At 44.2% G+C, this 17,215-nt stretch overlaps 1 protein-coding gene across 1 annotated transcript in view; it reads left to right on the top strand.

Annotated features, from left to right (window-relative positions):
- NSUN3 (NOP2/Sun RNA methyltransferase 3) overlaps nt 1-17,215 on the top strand; it is a 67,486-nt gene that overhangs the window by 32,306 nt on the left and 17,965 nt on the right. The gene's annotated exons all lie outside the window — the stretch shown is intronic.

Below are 17,215 nucleotides of genomic sequence, written 5' to 3'. Positions count from 1 at the left end.
GTTTAAAATTGTTTTCTTATTGGGACCATCCCAAACCTAGGTTTCATCACCTTATTCTTTCATCAGGATTTGAACCAGAATGCAGCTTTGGATCCTATGTTTTCCTTCTATTTATATTCTTAATTTGCTCTTAATTAGCTTATCCCATAAATTTTGGGTTTCCTTAGGCAACTAATGTTAGTTAGAGCTCTTTTCTATTTATCAGATGGCTTCAACTGATATAAGACACTATCTCCCAAATATGGGTCTAAGCTCAGATATTTCTCCTTTGTCTCAGAACTTTGTATTCACTATTCTACCAGAGATGTCTATTTGGAAGTCACTCAGACATACAGAACTCAATTTGTCAAGAGAGAACTCATAATTTCTAGTGAACTTCTGCCCCACCCATTAACAAAACAAAAAACAAAATAGAAACCCCACCAACCTGTCTCTTTTCCTCTCTTCTATCCTATATAATAAAAGCCTAATATGCTAAGTGTCTGGTCGTCCAGTCATCTATTCAACCAATCTAAGCATAATATGCTAGTGATATGCTAAGGCTGCTCAACCGCTCACTATGACGTGCACTGACCACCAGGGGGCAGACCGTTGACTGGTCGACCATAGCTCTGACATGCACTGACTACCAGGGGGCAGACGCTCTGACTGGTAGGTTAGCTTGCTGCTGGGGTCCGGCTGATTGGGACTGAACAAGACAGGCCAGACATGCCCTGGAGCCTTCCTGCAGTCCCTCCCTGGCTGGCCAACCTCTCGCATCCCTCCCCGGTCCTGATGGTGCACTGGTGGGGTCCCTTGGCCTGGCCTGCACCCTCTCACAATCCAGGCTAAGGGACCCCGCTCCCTGAGTGCACGAATTTCGTGCAACAGGCCTCTAGTACAGTGATGGCAAACCTTTTGAGCTCGGTATGTCAGCATTTTGAAAAACCCTAACTTAACTCTGGTGCCGTGTCACATATAGAAATTCTTTGATATTTGCAACCATAGTAAAGAAAAGACTTATATTTTTGATATTTATTTTATATATTTAAATGCCATTTAACAAAGAAAAATCAAACAAAAAAATGAGTTCGCGTGTCAGAGGTGTCATAGGTTCACCATCACTGCTCTAGTATCTCAATAATTGCCATGCCTACCACCTTGCATTTGCCCAAGTCAAAGTTCATCTCCAACTCCCCTTTCTCATATGCAATCTATCACTATGATATTTTAGTTGTATCAGTATATTTCTCAAGCCCATCTAACTCTTTTCATCCTTATTAGCCTAATCTAAGCTACCAGCATCTGTCCTCTAAATTATTGCAACTGGCTCCTAACTGTCCTGAATATCTCCAGGTGTGAGCTCTACTTCACTCACCATGATAAAGCCAAATCTGATCTGAAATGTAGATCTGATCTTGTCATTTTTCTTTTTGAAATTCTGCAGTAATTCCCCATTGCCATACGATGTAAAATTCTTCAGTATGATATTGAAGTCCTTTTTGGATATGGTTCATTCTTCTTTCACTTACCTCATGTTTCAGGACTCCCTTGCATTGTGTTCCAACTGTGCAGCTCCTCACACTCACTTTACAGTATCTCATTTCTGAGGCCAGTGCATTTCCTGTTCCTTTTGCTTAAAAGTTCTTCTAACTCATTCTCTCCTTTCTCTTGATAAACTCTACTGGTTCTTACCTGACTCCCTAGGACTGAGATTGATATCCCTCTTCTGTCTTTCACTTTACTTAAAAATTTATTGATTGTTAGTTCCTCTGCTTGACATTTGCCCAGTACTTGTCTCTCTCCTCAACATGACCGTAAGCCCCATGGGAGCAGGGATTGTCTAATGCTTTTTATTCCCATTATATGATTTGTTTCTTGGAATGTAGAAGGGGGGTCAATAAATAATTTTTTAAAAACACAAAATTATAAGGCCTGAGTATTTAGAATTCACATCTGTAAATAAATTTAGAGCAAAGTTAATCTGACAAAAATAATGATATGATCATTATCGTGCTGTATGGTAATTAGGCTTAAATGTAAAGCAATTCACATAATTTATTTTTATTAGTATTGCTTTTACTTAAAAGCAATAGTTTAGTTTAGGTTTTCCCCATGTAAATACATTTCCCTTAACGTCATATAACATTTCAATCATCACGAAGACCCTGCATTTACATAAAGCTCATATAGGCACCTTCTTATGTCCTAACAACTGGGGCTCTTTTTCAGTGGCCTCTCCTCTCTTCCATCATCTTACTCCCGCAGAGGATTGGCTTTAGCACCACATCACTTTAGTAGCGTATCCACAGGGCACAAAATTGACATCTCAGTCACAATGGTTGTAGGTGTTCATGCAGTCATGTGATGGGGAAAGGCCATCATACTAGCCATCGCCCATTCTTTTCCTTGAGCAGTTAAACTATATTCCTTGACTCTGCTGCTTGGTCTGTGTGAGGTTTTGGAGCCACTTGAAGCAGCTGAAATTCTTGAACCCCTTGGCTGTGTGATTATAATGATAAAGGGGATGGTGGGGATACCCCAGCTATAGGCACAGAAAATGGTTCTAATTCTCTGAAATCTACAAGTCTGGGGATTAAAAAGATAATGGGACAAAAATAATTCCAGCCACAATCTCTCTTATTTCCTGACTCCAAAAAATGAAGAAAGTCTATAGTATTTTTCTCATCAGGGATGAATCGATCACTGTATCACATACAAAAAAGTTTCTCTTTCTTTTGGATTGATAGTGGATCCTCATTTGTATTTGCAAAGAACAATTAGAAAGCTAGCAAGTAAATACTGCCTAACCTGGTATTGTTGACAAGATGGCACTCAGAGGGAGAAAAGGAATAGAAAGGATATGTGAGAAACAAATAAGGAAAACTTGTAAAATATATATACATATATATATATATATTTTTTTATTGATTTCCGAGAGGAAGGGAAAGGGAGAGAGAGATAGAAACATCAATGATAAGAGATTGGCTGCCTCCTGCATCATCTCCAACTGACTGGGCCATGACCTCCTGGTTCATAGCTTGAAGCTCAACCACTGAGCCACTCTGGTCAGGCAGGAAGACTTCTTGATTGGCCTAGACTTGTATCTGCTTTTGTTTGCTGACAGATGTAGTATTCAAAGGTACTTGATGCTCTCTATGGCTATATAGTCATTTACCTTATCAGAAACCATTCATATTTATAGTAAATAGGCAGCCTGCATAGTATTCAGAATTTTAGCTTATGAAAACACTATATTCTACAACCAAATATTAATCTTGTACAAATTTTTATGAATGTGATACTTAAATGAAAATAGACACTTTATTTATTAGAAGTTTCTTGATATTAAATTTTTTAGAAGGACTAATGTTAATGGATATGGTATAGTAAAATATTTGTAATAGTCTTTCAAAAATTCTTTAAAAAATTAATGAATGTATATAATCATGAAAATAATCTAACCTGATATTTTAACATGAAAAGCATACTGGAAGGCACAGTGGTGACAAGAGAAAGATCTCAAAGCAGATGAGCTCATTGTATACTTATTAAGGACTCTCTGATTTGTCCACACAGAATTAGAAAAGTTAGAATCTTCTATTTACTTGATAAAACATGAAAAGTTACATACAACTTCTCTCAAACATCTGTCCCCCAAATCATTTTCAGAAGATGAGAATGTGGGAAGGGGATATAAGGAATAATTGAAGAGAAGCCAATTCTAATTATAGAGTGCCAATTGAAAGTATACCTTTATTATTATTATCTCTCAAAATAATTTCTGAGACCATTTCTGTTACATACTATACATGTACATACTACATAATCAGATTGTCTGCCTCATTTTTAATTTAAATATATTAAGAAAAACAGTGGGGAGATATGCTAAAAATGATTTATATGTAGTCTTTTTAGAAAGTGACCATGTTTTCTGTGCAAGAGAAATTTACCTGATTTTTAGGTGGGAAAGTATGAATTGAAGAGTATGATTTATAACAAAAATATAGGTATCTTATTGCAGTAATGTTTCATGTCATCCATTTCCTCAGAGGAAGTCAATCACATTTAAAATACTGACCCCTTTGGGTTTTCTTTTCTCATCAGTTGACAAGTAAAATCCAGTTTGTGAACTCATTGAAAAAGGAAGCTTAGATTATTTTGTAACATTTTGAAAATTCGTATAAATCATCCATACAACAGTCCTTAAAAAGTGGTTCTTTGACAGTGAAAATTGTATTTCAAAAGAAACATTGAAAAAAACAGCACCAGCATTGTATCTGTTATGCTCTTGAGCTAAGAGATACCTAATGACTGTGGAGCATGGGCCTTCATCATTCATCAACACAGCACCCAAAATGTTGATGTGTTCATAGTGGAAAAATAATCTTTAGACATATAATTATACTAGTGGCCCGGTGCATGAAATTTGCGCACATTAAAAGGTAATTAATTAGAGGAAATATTTTAATATTGCTATTTGCCCTTTCTCTATAATAGAAGTGTCAGAGATGAAAGAAAATTAGTAAAATGTATATGAAAATCTTCTTCCTGTCAGAGCCTGGGGCACGCCGTGGGACCCAGAGTCAAGTCCCCGCCCACCTACACACACCTCGAAATTGCGCGAGACCCAGACCCAGCCAGCCCCACCCCCATTGGGCTAGATCCAGACCTGGCCGGCCCCACCCCCATTAAGCCCCGCTGGGCAGAGGGTGCACCCTCAGGTCCCCCAGCCCGGCGCTGGGAGTGGGACACAGCCTCAGATCCCCCATCAAGCCCTGTCAAGTGGGGGAGCACAGCTTCAGGGCCCCTGTCAAGCCCCACCAGGTGGGGGGCACGCAGCCTCAGATTCCCTGTCAAGCCCTGCCGGGCGGGGGGGGCGGGAGGAGGGAGCACACAGCTTCAGGTCCCCTGGTGCACCCTGGGCAGGGTGCGCAGCCTCAGGTCCCCGGGCCAGGGTGGGGCACACAGCCTGAGGTCCCCCGTCAAGCCCCGCAGGGTGGGGGGCGGGGCCTGAGATCCTCTGGCCCGGCGCCAGGACAGAGGTCACTGCCTGAGGTCCTCCGGCCCAGCACTGGGGCGAGGGGCATGGCCTGAGGTCCCCTGACCCCGGTCTGGGTGCGGGGGCACACCTTGAGGTCTCCCGTTAAGCCCCGCCGGGCAGGGGGCGTAGCCTCAGGTCCCCCGTCAAGACCCGCCAGGTAGGGGGGGAGTGGCCTGATGTCCCCCCTCCTGGCACTGGGGCGGTGGCATGGCCTGAGGTCCCCCAGGTTGGGGGCACACTTTGAGGTCCCCCGTCAAGCCCTGCCGGGCAGGGGGTGCATCCTCAGGTCCCCTGCCCTGGCCCAGTACCACATAGCCTCAGGTCCCTACTGATCGCTCATTATGGCTCATTACGGGAACCCTGTCTCCACTGTGGGCACAGCCATCTTGTGACGGTGTGAGGGTTAATTTGCATATTACCTCTTTATTATATAGGATTAGAATGGAATATTCCCACCATTGTTTCAGATATGTATTTATTTTCTTTTTAAAGTTAACTAATTCAGTTAACTTTGCATGTTATCATCATATGCTTAGTCTTATGTTTTAAATCTCTAAGACAAAGGCAAGCCACTGTTAATACTACTACTACTACTACTGTTGTTGTTAACTACTAATTTACTTTTTCTTCCTCCTCCTTTTTCTTCTGTTTTCTTTAAGTTAGGTGTCAGGAGTCAGAGATTCTGAAATTAAAAGTCTGTAATTTGTTGGGGCAAAGTTCATGCTTCTTTTCAGTAAGAGTATACAGATCAAAATATTCCACATTAAGTGAAATTATAAAAGATTGAGAAGACATCCATAGCTATAATGTGTAGCTATTGTATTTTCTGTTATAAAACTATGTGTCAAATGTAGATTAACAGTATGACATAAAATATTTAAAATAATTTATCAGCTTTATTGATTTATCCAACATTTATTCAGTATCTACTTTGTATTAGGAATGTTACTAGGAACTGCAGATACTAAAATATATAGGAAATGATCCTTGTTCTCAAGGTCTGCAGGGCAATTATCATAAACGTAATAAGAATGTAATAATAGAAGGAATAGTTAGGGTGCAGAGGGAGCAAGAGGGGGGACACCTAACTTTGCTGAGGATAAGGATATGGTATGGGCCTAAGAAGGTCTATTTTACCAAACAAGAAACAGGTAAATATTTAAACTGAAAATATATTTTCTAATTTTTTTTTAATCATAAAAGTAATATAGTCTCATAAAGCCGTTGGAACATACAAAAAATATAAAGAATAATATAAACCATCTATTGAAAGAAACTGTTATTTTACTGACATTTCCTTTGACTGCATATAGTATTTATAAAATAGAAGTCATAGTGATACACAATTTGATATCTTTTTCTACTTAATTTATTAGGAAAATTTAATTATTAAGTAGTCCTTGAAATCATACTTATGAAATGGCATCATATGAAATCATTTCATTCATTCACTTATTCAGGTAGGACTATGAAAGACTGCTTTTTCTAATAATAGAATCTCATTGATTAAGAAATAATTACAAAACATATCTTAATGGAGATTAAAACATGAGTTTTTTTTAATGATCCAAGCAAGAGCCTGATAACTTTTTGGGGAAGGAGTTAGCAGGTGGCCTGTGATCATTTCTCTTTTGATTTCCCAGGAGACACTCTCATGGAAAGAAAGTAGGTAGTTAACCCAGTTAAACATGTTGATAACTGACCTCTTTGGTAAATAAACTAATGAACTTTACTAAGAGGGAAACTCTAAGAGGAAACCTCTTGCTTATGGCTTACTTTGAGGAGGATGTCCTTGGTTAGGACTGCTTGTGATAAACACAACTTAGAATCTATACATTTATGAGGCATGGCTTCTTGGAGAGTATCCTATAAACTATTCAACTCTTGAGATGTGACAAGCTAAATGCTTACCATGTGTCAGGTGATCAGTGAACTTTGCTTAGAGAGCTCATCTATTATTACTGACTAGAAAACATTCTGAGCTAGAAACAGGATTTAGGAAGCTGCATTGAATGTCCCTGCTTCTCTTATGCCACTTGGTTGCTTGTATACTTGAGATTATTAGTTAAGCATGATAGTAGGTAAGATCTCTGGTTCATGAGAATCTGATTTGACAATCTAATCCTTTGTTTTAGCTCACCCCTAAGTCTCATCTAGGTACCTCTAATGAAGCTAAATTGAAAACATCATTTGGATCAGAGTCCCAAGTGCAAACCTCTTATTCCAGCCCCACATCTAAATCTTGGAACTCAATCATCTCATCCAGCCAGCTGCTAGGAACATGATTATATCCTGTTCATGGAATCATGATTGAGAGGATGAAGGGATAGGACCTGTTGTACCAGAGCTCAGGTAGGTCCAAGAAAACAAGAGGTCATTAATGCTAATGAATAGTGACTTGATCCATTTGATCTCCATCCACTAATCAGATAATAACAATGGATACCATTCATTGACTACATTAGCTACTTCTTCTTTCCTCTGGCAACAACCACACTGTGAGGGCACAGGCCGGGCTGAGGGACCTGTCCCATCCCCCAGTGCATGAATTTTGTGCACTGGGCCTCTAGTGTTGAATAATATTGGTGAGAGTGGACATCCTTGTCTTGTTCCTGATCTTAGAGGAAAAGCTTTCAGTTTATCACCATTAAGTATGATATTAGCTGGCCTTTATTATTCCTTCTATTCCTATTTTACTGAATGTTTTAATTATAAATGGATGTTGTATCTTATCAAATAATTTTTCTGCATCTATTGATAAGATCATGTGAGATATCTATATATATATAAAAGCCAGTGACCGGAATGCTGGAATGACTGGAACGAACAGTTGCTATGATGGCCACCGTGGCCAGCAAACTGCCCGATCGAGAGGGGTGGGGACGGCAGCCAACCTCCTGTGGACCCTCCCCTTGGCTGGCCCTGGCCCTGATCATCCTCTCCCACCCCAATTGAGGGCGGATGGCCTGCCAACCCCCCCATGGCACCTCCCTGTGGCTGGCCCTGCCCCTGATTGCCCCCCCCCCCACTCTGATCAGGGGCAGGGCCTGCAGGCCAACTGCCTGTGGCCCCTCCCCCCAGCCAGCCCCGCCCCCAATGGGCCCCCACCACCCCAATCGGCCCGTGTCTCCCCCCCCCCCGCCCCAGCCAACTCTGCCTCCTACTAGCCCTCCACTCCAATCAGGGGCAGGGCCGACTGGCCTCTCCCCAAGGCCGCTGGCCCCCAATCGCCCCACCCCCACCCCATTTGGGAGTGGGGCTGGCCAGCCAACCTCCCATGGCCCTTTGCCCGGCCGCTGACCCCCAATTGGCCCCCCACCCAATTTGGACATGGGGCTGGCTGGCCTGCCACCCACAGCCCCTCCCCACAGCTGGCCCCACCCTCAATCAGCCCCCCCCCCCCAATCGGGGGCGGGGCCCGCCGGCCAGTTGCCCACAGCCCCTCCCCCCAGCCAGCCTGGCCCTGATCGGGCCCCTATCAGGGCAGGCTGGCCAGCCAACCTCCTGCTGTCTCCTCCTCCCAACAGGCCCAGCCCCGATCTGCCCCAATTGGGGCTGGGCCAGCTGGACCCCACCCATGCACGAATTTATTCCCTGGGCCTCTAGTTTGTGTGTGTGTGTGTGTGTGTGTATATATATATATTTTTTTTTTCTTACTGATTTCATAGAGGAAGGGAGAGGGAGAGAATCATTGATGAGAGAGAATGATTGATCAGCTACCTTCTGCACGCCCCCTACTGGGAATCAAGTCTACAACCCAGGCATGTGCTGTGACTGGGAATCGAATTGTGACCTTCTGGTTCATAAATTGATGCTCAACCACTGAGCCACACCAGCTGGGCCCTCTGCATCAGTTCTTAATTCCTATTTTAGATATCACTAATTCTTTCCTCTATCTCGTTGGTTCTGTTTTTTATCCTCAGTATTTTACTCTTAATCTCCTTAATTGCATGCTTCATTTTCAGGATTTCTTATTGCTTCTTTTTTAGTTTCATTCTCCTAGTACCTAAAAGGGTCCCCGATTGGAGAGGGTGCAGGCTGGACTGAGAGAAACCCCCTCCATGCACTAATTTTGTGCACCGGGCCTCTAGTGTGATATAAATGACAGAGAATTCAAGATTGCAGTTCTGAAAATATTCAATGAGATGCAAGAATACTGACAGGCAATTCAGTGCACTCAGAAAATCAATCAATGAACAACACAAGTACTTTACCTAGGTCCTAGAAGTTCTGAGGTCTTTGGCCCTACTCTGAAGTTACTGGCTGCCCAAGTTATCACTCGAGGTGGTAATTTTTTCTACATTGTCTTGGTCTTTTTCTGGATCATTTTTATTCAGTTCCTCATTTGGCCTGTGATAATGGCCACATATTGTTGGTTTTGTAGCTTTTGTAGGTTTTCTTGAAGGGGTAGGAATTTTTGGAAAGGCTCCTTTCCTTGAACTCCCTTAAAGACATCTTTTCACCCCCATAGATGTCTTTAGTACCTGGAAGGACAACAGAGTGAGTGCAGAGGGACATTGGTTTGTGGGGAAATGGTTGGGATGAAAGGGCAAAAAGTCTTAATGAGAAAAAGTATGGGTTGAGGATGGAATCTAACAGGTAAGACCAGGGAGTCTTGGGGATATGCCACTAAAGAGGAGGAGGAGAAGTTTGGGTGTGGTCCTTTCATCCTTGACTCTGGACCTAGGTTAACAAGGCTTCTTCCTCTTTTACCTTCTTTTGGTGAATGGGGTTGGTTGTTACATAACTGTGCTAGGAGTTTGTGGTTTCCTGGTCATCTTCACCATGTCAAAATTTCCCAGGGCCCTACCCAGGCCTCCTGAACATATGCTTTTCTCTAGGACAATGAGGGGCCACACCCCCTAGGCTTTAATTAATCAGGAAGCCTCTCCTCCAGCTAATGGTAGCTCTGGGAGAGAAACTTAGACATCATACAGCACCATTCTGACACTTCCATGGGGAGGGGTGAGGAGGCCGAGATGCTTTGGTAAGAGAAAGGGGGCATTTCTTATGCACTCCTAAGCCTTCTCAAACTTATTGACCCTATGTTCAATTCTGATGGGTCACATGGTAGGGAGATGATGCTTCCTCCAAACTTTTCCCTAGGCCACCCATTTAGTGGCTCATTGTTCTTTCTCATCCTTCACCATTAGCTAGTTTTCATAAGATTTACCTAAAATCTTTTCAAGGTAATGTGACTGTCTCTGTGGAGATGTGAATCATCCTGCTTCTCTAGTACAGGTTGCTCTTATGCACCTTGAAAACCATTCACTTCTTGGCTACGACCAGAGAAATTTTCCATCTCACCCCCCTTTTTCCACTGTCCATATGGCTCTCCCAACTTTCTGTTTTCAAGGTTGAAATCATTGCCTTTAGGCTGTCTTTAATAAATAGAGTTGCTTAACTGGTTATCTTAGCTTTGTTTAAAATCTTGGGGGTGATCATAGTAGATATGGTATCTAGATTTGGGGTTTAACAGTATAAGGTGAATGAGGCAGGAATTTAAATTCCCGAAGTTGGGCTTCCTGTTTGTATGTTGAAAACCGCACCTTCCGCCGCCCCACCTCCTCAGGGAACTTGTGCAGTCAGACCCCTGGTCTGAGGATTGCAGACTCAGGCTCAGAGGACAGGAGGCCCAGACCCTGTCAAGTGTGGATCAGAGGCAGGGCTAAAGGACCCTACGGAATCCATCTCAGCCCCTGCCAGCAGGCTTTGGGATTGCTGGGCTTGGTACCAGATGTGACCTACACTGACTTCCTGCGGAGGACTCAGGGCAGTGAGGCCCTGATCTGAGGAGTCCAGCCTTGCTTTGGGATTGCTGGGCTTGGTACCCGATGTGACCTACACTGACTTCCTGCGGAGGACTCAGGGCAGTGAGGCCCTGATCTGAGGAGTCCAGCCTTGTGTCAACAGAGGGAGGATCCTGGGACCTGCCAGGGCTCAAGGTGAGGAACATGAGGGAGGAGGGAAGGAGCCTGGACCCTAGAACAGACTCATCCCACCCAGGGCGGGATGATGACAACAGGCAATATCTTTTTTTTTTTTTTTTTAAGGGATCTGTGGTTTAATCACGGTCCACTGGTTCCAGAAGAGAACAGAGAGATGAGAAGTAGATGCAAAAGCCAAGTCAGTACCTTAGCATGTTATTGACTGCACTCGGGGAGGGATTTGTCCCAGGAAAGTCTGTGGGTCCCTCAGGAGAGAAAGAAGCAGCAGGGCTGCCTACAGGGCAGTCTAGCGCTCCCCAGGGGTGCGGGCTCCTGGAGCAGGTCAGCCGCCTTCTGTCCGCTTCCTGGGGTGCAGCCTGGGTGCTCGGCGCTGGTGCAGGTGGCTTGGTTACAGCACGGCACCAGGAGCCCGTCTCCCTCCGTCCCTTCTGGCGCTGGCACCTCCTGGCTGGTTCAGGAGCCACAGGGCCGTGCGGTCGGGTGCCTGGGCCTCCCCTTGAGGTGACTGCGGGTCTGGGCCCCGTTCCTGGGCCCTCAGCTCCAGGAACCTCCGCGTCCCGGGGCCAGGCTGGGGCAGCCGCCCCGAGGGCCCCGCAGCTCCGCTCCGGGAACCAGAGGCGGGGTCGCAGGAGGGGCGGCTCAGCGCAGGGAAGTTGTCCATGGCCCAGGCCCAGACCTGTTGGCGGTGCAGGCCCGGGGGCAGGCTGGGCTCCGGGCACACACACCGCCGCCAAGACGGGTCTTCCAAGGTGGATGGCTGCGCTTGCATGGCTTCAGCTCCTGAGCGGCGGAGAGGTGAGGTGGGTGCAGGGGTGGAGGGAATCGACAACAGGCGGTTCCTGCATCTGGGTCTCAGAGGCTCGGGGCTTTGGTTCAGGGAGTGGGACCTCAGGTACGCAGAGGACCGGCCCAGGTCCTGCCAGAGGCAAGGCGAGGACCCCAGGAAACACTAATGGGACCCCGGAGCCACAACAGAGGGGACCCCACCAAGGCCACCTCCCCTGTAAGCCCTGGGAGTCCCCGGGGTGGGATGACCACACGCAGTGTTTTCTGACTTCCACAGACGGGTCTGAGAGATCCTGGGAACATGGTATCAGGAAAAGGGCCTCTGGTCCACAGCGGGGAGGGCCCAGGTCCTGCTGGGTCAACCTCCCAGCAGAGGCGAGGTCATTAGGCCTCCATCCGGCTCAGGCTGGAGGCTAAGGCTCTCCCAGCGCTCGCCCCTCCCCCACCCCTCCTCGTTTGGTCATCCCTCCAGTCGTGATGGCCCCTAGGCTATTATTAGTATAGCTATTTCCATGTGTTCCAGCCTGCTTTCTGGGGATTTTTCATTTTCTTTCTGGTCGTCGTCATTACTGTGGCTCTTCATGGTATTTACTGTCCTCTGATTTTGCATTTGTCTTTAAAGAGATCTTTCTATTTCCCAGTAGATGGTGCTGAATCACAAGATTTTTACCTATGTGGTCTCCCAGTCTTGAACCTTCATGGCTTCCATAAGACAGTACAGCCATCCTCCTTGGGGGTGGGGTTTGTTTCACCCTCGTGTTAATGGCAACCCCTGACCTCCATGGAGTTCCGCCCCAAGCTACCCTCCTGGGGATCAGTTGCAGAGAGAAACAGCTGTTTCATTGTAACAGCTCTTAGTTTACAGATAATATGCTCCTGGACTACAATGGCAAAGGGAGGCGAGTTTTGGGAGTCCAAGCAAAGGCAGGTCTCTGTGGTTCCATTTCTTTGTCTGAGACACCACCACCCAGCCCGACAGTGGGGAGCTGCACAGCAGAAGCCCTGCTCTGTCAGGCATCTGCTGTCTCAGACATTGTTCACTCTCCCACTTGCCACTCACCCTGCTAGGCTGCCCCTGCCCTCCCTTCTGCAACTCTCTGTTCTACTACTGGCTTTCTCCCCTCTCCCAGCTGAGCCAGGAGCTCCCAGCTGCAGGGCTGTGTCTGTGGGGCCGTCTGCACTTTCCTCCCTTCTCATCCGTCAGCCTTTAGATGTTTAACTGCACAGGTCTATCAGGTGTGCATCTGTGTTGAGCGGGGATTTCTTTGTTGAATTATAGATGGTTAACTTGTTGAAATGTCAGGGGGAAAGGAAAAGTTGCATCCTTGGAACAGCCATTCTTCTGACGTCTTAATGAGGAAATTAACTGTTGTGAAGATGTATTAAACTAGAGATCTCCAAGTAGAAACTGATTTTAAATATGCAAAAACTTGTCATTTTTAATCTGTATCAGGAGTATCTAGTGTCATTATTCTGTTCTACCAGTACTGTATAAAGATACCCTTCTTCAAGATAAAAACTTACTGCTAGTGGAGAAAGATAATTACAGCATTGTTTTCATTTCTTAGGTCGACAAAGGCATAGCTGCTGGGTATGTTATCTCTGAAAATTGCAAGCGGAGTCATGTTTCTCTTAAATTTACAGAACTTCTTCAAGAATAAACATTTCGGTATCTAGAAATATTTTTCCCTTTTTAAAAATGGAAATAAATAGAAATCATTTCTTAATGAATATGTTAACGTGAAGAAACATTCAAACCTGTAAAGGATTTGTGTGAGTTTATTTGCTCCAAACTGTTGACAGTTGCTTGGAAGCAGAATATCAATGAATTAAGATAATGCTCCCTGGTATCTGGAATTTTAATAACTTATTGTGAGCACAGTAAAGAGTACCCTCAGGGCTTGCAAAATACTTTTAAAACACGGGGCCCAGCCAATGGTCCACGGGGACCATTCACTAGGAGGTCACTGGTTCGATTCCCGGTCAGGGCACATGCGTGGGTTGCAGGAGTCAGCCATTCGGTGTTTCTTTCGCATTGATGCTTCTATCTCTCCCTCTCCCTTACTCTCTCTCTAAAATCAATAAAGAAAATATATTAAAAAACAAACAACAACACAAAAAAACGATGCTAGCACTAGGTAACTATCAACCCAGAAATACAATCTGTTTTACATACTTATCATACCTGAAACTTAATTTTAAATCTGCATTTAATTGATAGATTGTACATGAACTTCTACTTTTCACCTTAATGTTTGGTTTTAGTGTATAATAGTGGTAGGAATTTTTTATTTGCTTTCTTGCCCAGACTGCTGTTTACCAGCAGAAATAGTAACTGATACAAATGTATCAAATGAGTGAAATGATGAGAAACAAGCAGTGGAAAAATGAAAACTGCTGAAAAGGAGCAAAAATAGAAAAATTGGAAAGGAATACTAGAAGCCAACAATATAACATAGAAAAAATATATGGAATGGTAAGAAAAAGTAAATGAAACAAAAATCTCTGAAATGCTGAGAGGGAAAAAAGATATGAAATGTAGAGTAATAAACATTTAGGGTGGGGTGAGGCAAAAAAGGAACAACTTAGAGATAAAAGCTTTGTGGAGCTCATAATAATTGGTTAAAGGTGTGGTTTCACCATTTATTAAGTTATCTTGTAGTAATTAAAATATATCTATTGGGCCCTAGCCAATTTGGCTCAGTGGATAGAGTGTCAACCCACAGACTGAATGGTCCTGGGTTTGATTCCAGTCAAGGGGTATATATCTTGGTTGCAGGCTCAATCCTCTGCCCTGATTGGAGCATGTGTGGGAGGCAGCCAATTGATGTGTCTCTCTCATATCGATGTTTCTTTCTCTCTGTCTCCCTCCTTTCCACTCTCTCTAAAAATCAATGGAAAAATATATCCTTGGTGATGATTAACAAAACACACACACACACACACACACACACAATACACATATATGTAGGTACATCAAATTAGGCTAATATATTTTTTTAAAGACTAGATTTATTTTCTTTCTTTTAAATAAGATTGTCTGCTCCCTACATTAACATCTGCTCTGTTAGATTTCCTTTGTTTCCAGAAAGGTAGTGTCATGGGGATAACTTTTGTTTTTAAATATGTCTTGATGGAATTTTTGATATCTAAAAAGTATTCTGGTACAAATTTCAATGTAGTGGTGGAGCGTTTCCCCCAACACCCCCAAGCAATTTCCTTCAACACCAGCTGAGTGTCCTACAGTTTAACTATCTACCAGGGGATAGTGTCAGATCCCACAGGTTAAGAACTCAAGTCAGTCCCACCAGATTGCCACCACCCCACTTCAGATGCCAATTGCAAATTCAGGTTGTCACCTGAATTTCTAACCTGTCAACTGTAAATCAGAAGTTCCCAACACCTCCTCCTTGGGTTTGGTTAATTTGCTAGAGCAGCAAAGATCACAGGGCTTAGAAACACAACATACCTACATTTACCGGTCTGTTAAAGGATATAATAACGGTTACAGATAACATCCAAATGGAAGAGATGCATAAGGTAACGTACATGAGAAGGGGCACAGAGCTTCCCTGCCCTCTCTGGGTATGTCACTTTCCCAGCACCACCACCTGGTCCACAACCTAGAAGCTGTCTAACCCTTACCCTTTATGTTTTTTTATGAAGGCTTCATTACATAGTATGGCTGATTAAATCATTGGCCATTAGCACCTGATTCAACCTCCAGCCCCTTTTCCCTCCCCAGAGGTCAAAGGATTGATCTGAACATCCTCTAGTCCTGTGGTTATTTCCCCTGGCAACCAGCCCCCAAACTTAGGTCCCCTCCCAGAGTCACTTTGCTAGCATAACAGAAGACAATTTTGTTGCTCTCATCATTTAGGAAATCCCATGGTTTTAGGAGCTGTGTGCAGAAAAGGGGATGAAGACCAAATATATATTTCATATTATAAATTACAGTATCATAGTACCACCTATCTCAGTTTAAAAGTGGTGGCCATAGTTTTCATAGAGTCCATTTCACTTTCTGAAAGTTACCAAACTTTTCAATTCAATCAGAAATGCGACCATAATGGCTAAGTACTAACCTTCATTAGCAGATTATTTTACTTCTGTAGGAATTTATCTATGTCCCCTATTGGCAAGAGGAAAAAGTCTTTCTCACTTTTATAAATTACTTGTTGACAAAATTTTTAATTTTCTTTTTTCCTAATAAAGCCTCTGGCTTCTATAATTTTTATGTGTTCTAAAATTAAGAGCTGTAGGTTGTGTGAGTTGTTTGTTCCCTATTCAGAATCTTTGAGTGTTAGATGCTTGCTATATTGCCAGTGGAAATGGTGTCCTTTCACGGGGTCAAGAGAAAAGCATTTTGGGAGACCCATGCATGGTTGTGGTTTCATGGTAGGAGTTTTTGCGGTGAAAATAGAAGAATGCCCCCAGATTCCCGACGTCCCACTGTTGTCAGCAGTGGGAATGGCACCAGGTGTTAGAGCTGTGGGATCAGACCAGACCTGGGTTCAGCAACCTCCGACTTGAGTTCTGGCTAGGAAAGAATTCAGAGCCACGAATCAAACTGTAAGATGACATTTATTTAGAAAATTGCTGAGGTAGTAAAAGTAATTCCTAGAAGAAATAGACTGAGAAATAGGTTATAGAGGCAAAGGAAGGGCCCTTGGAGCTTAGAAGTGAGAAAGGTGAAGGTGTTGCGCCTGGGGGATGGGAAAGTGGCGGGAGAAGGGAAAGGCAGAGGCCTGCTCCCAGAAGGGAGAGCAGTCTGGGTCCTCTGTCCTAAGGGTATTAAAGGTGGAGTCTTAGGGGAGGTCACAGGGAAAGATCTCGGAGGAATACTAAGCAGCTTTCCATGTGTGTCCTTTCAAGGTCTAAGTCTCCACTGATGGACTGGTTGGTTCCAGCGCAGGGGTCATTATTCAGTGCAGCTTGACCTGAGGTGGTGGTGATTATCTGGTTTTGCAGCTTTTCTGGGCCTGGAGCTGAAATACAACTGAGGCCTGGATGTTATCTCTAGGGGAGAAAGGTCAAAGTCTAAACTCTATGAGCAGTGTTATGCTAGGAGAGGAAAGGTTGCCCTTGGGATGAGATCCTACCCCACAGTTGTCTGCTGCTAGGCACCTGAGGCTTTCCTCCCTGGTCCATCTGTGCCTTGTCCATCGCCCTTGCCTTGCTCATGTCTGTCTAATTGCTTACCACAGCATCTCCGTATGTCCCTCCGTATGGAAAAAGTATAGTTCTGTCTTCATCAAGTCCAGTACAAAGGCCTAGATCGAAAAATTCTATGCCATTGGCTCAGTCCTATCCAGTGCTGTTCACTGTTCAGCTCTCATAGTCTGGATTCCCAGCTGCACTCCGCCTGGCTGTGCCTGGGCCCACATTCGGAACCCTTGAGGCCAGGTTGCAGACCCCACGCAGCTACTAGCGCCCACATGGCTGCTATGGAGAGAGA

Source organism: Myotis daubentonii, chromosome 3 (genome assembly GCF_963259705.1).
Source record: "Myotis daubentonii chromosome 3, mMyoDau2.1, whole genome shotgun sequence".
NCBI lineage: Eukaryota > Metazoa > Chordata > Mammalia > Chiroptera > Vespertilionidae > Myotis > Myotis daubentonii.
The sequence above is the reverse complement of the archived record's forward strand: the minus strand, read 5'-3'. Positions and strand labels throughout refer to the sequence as shown.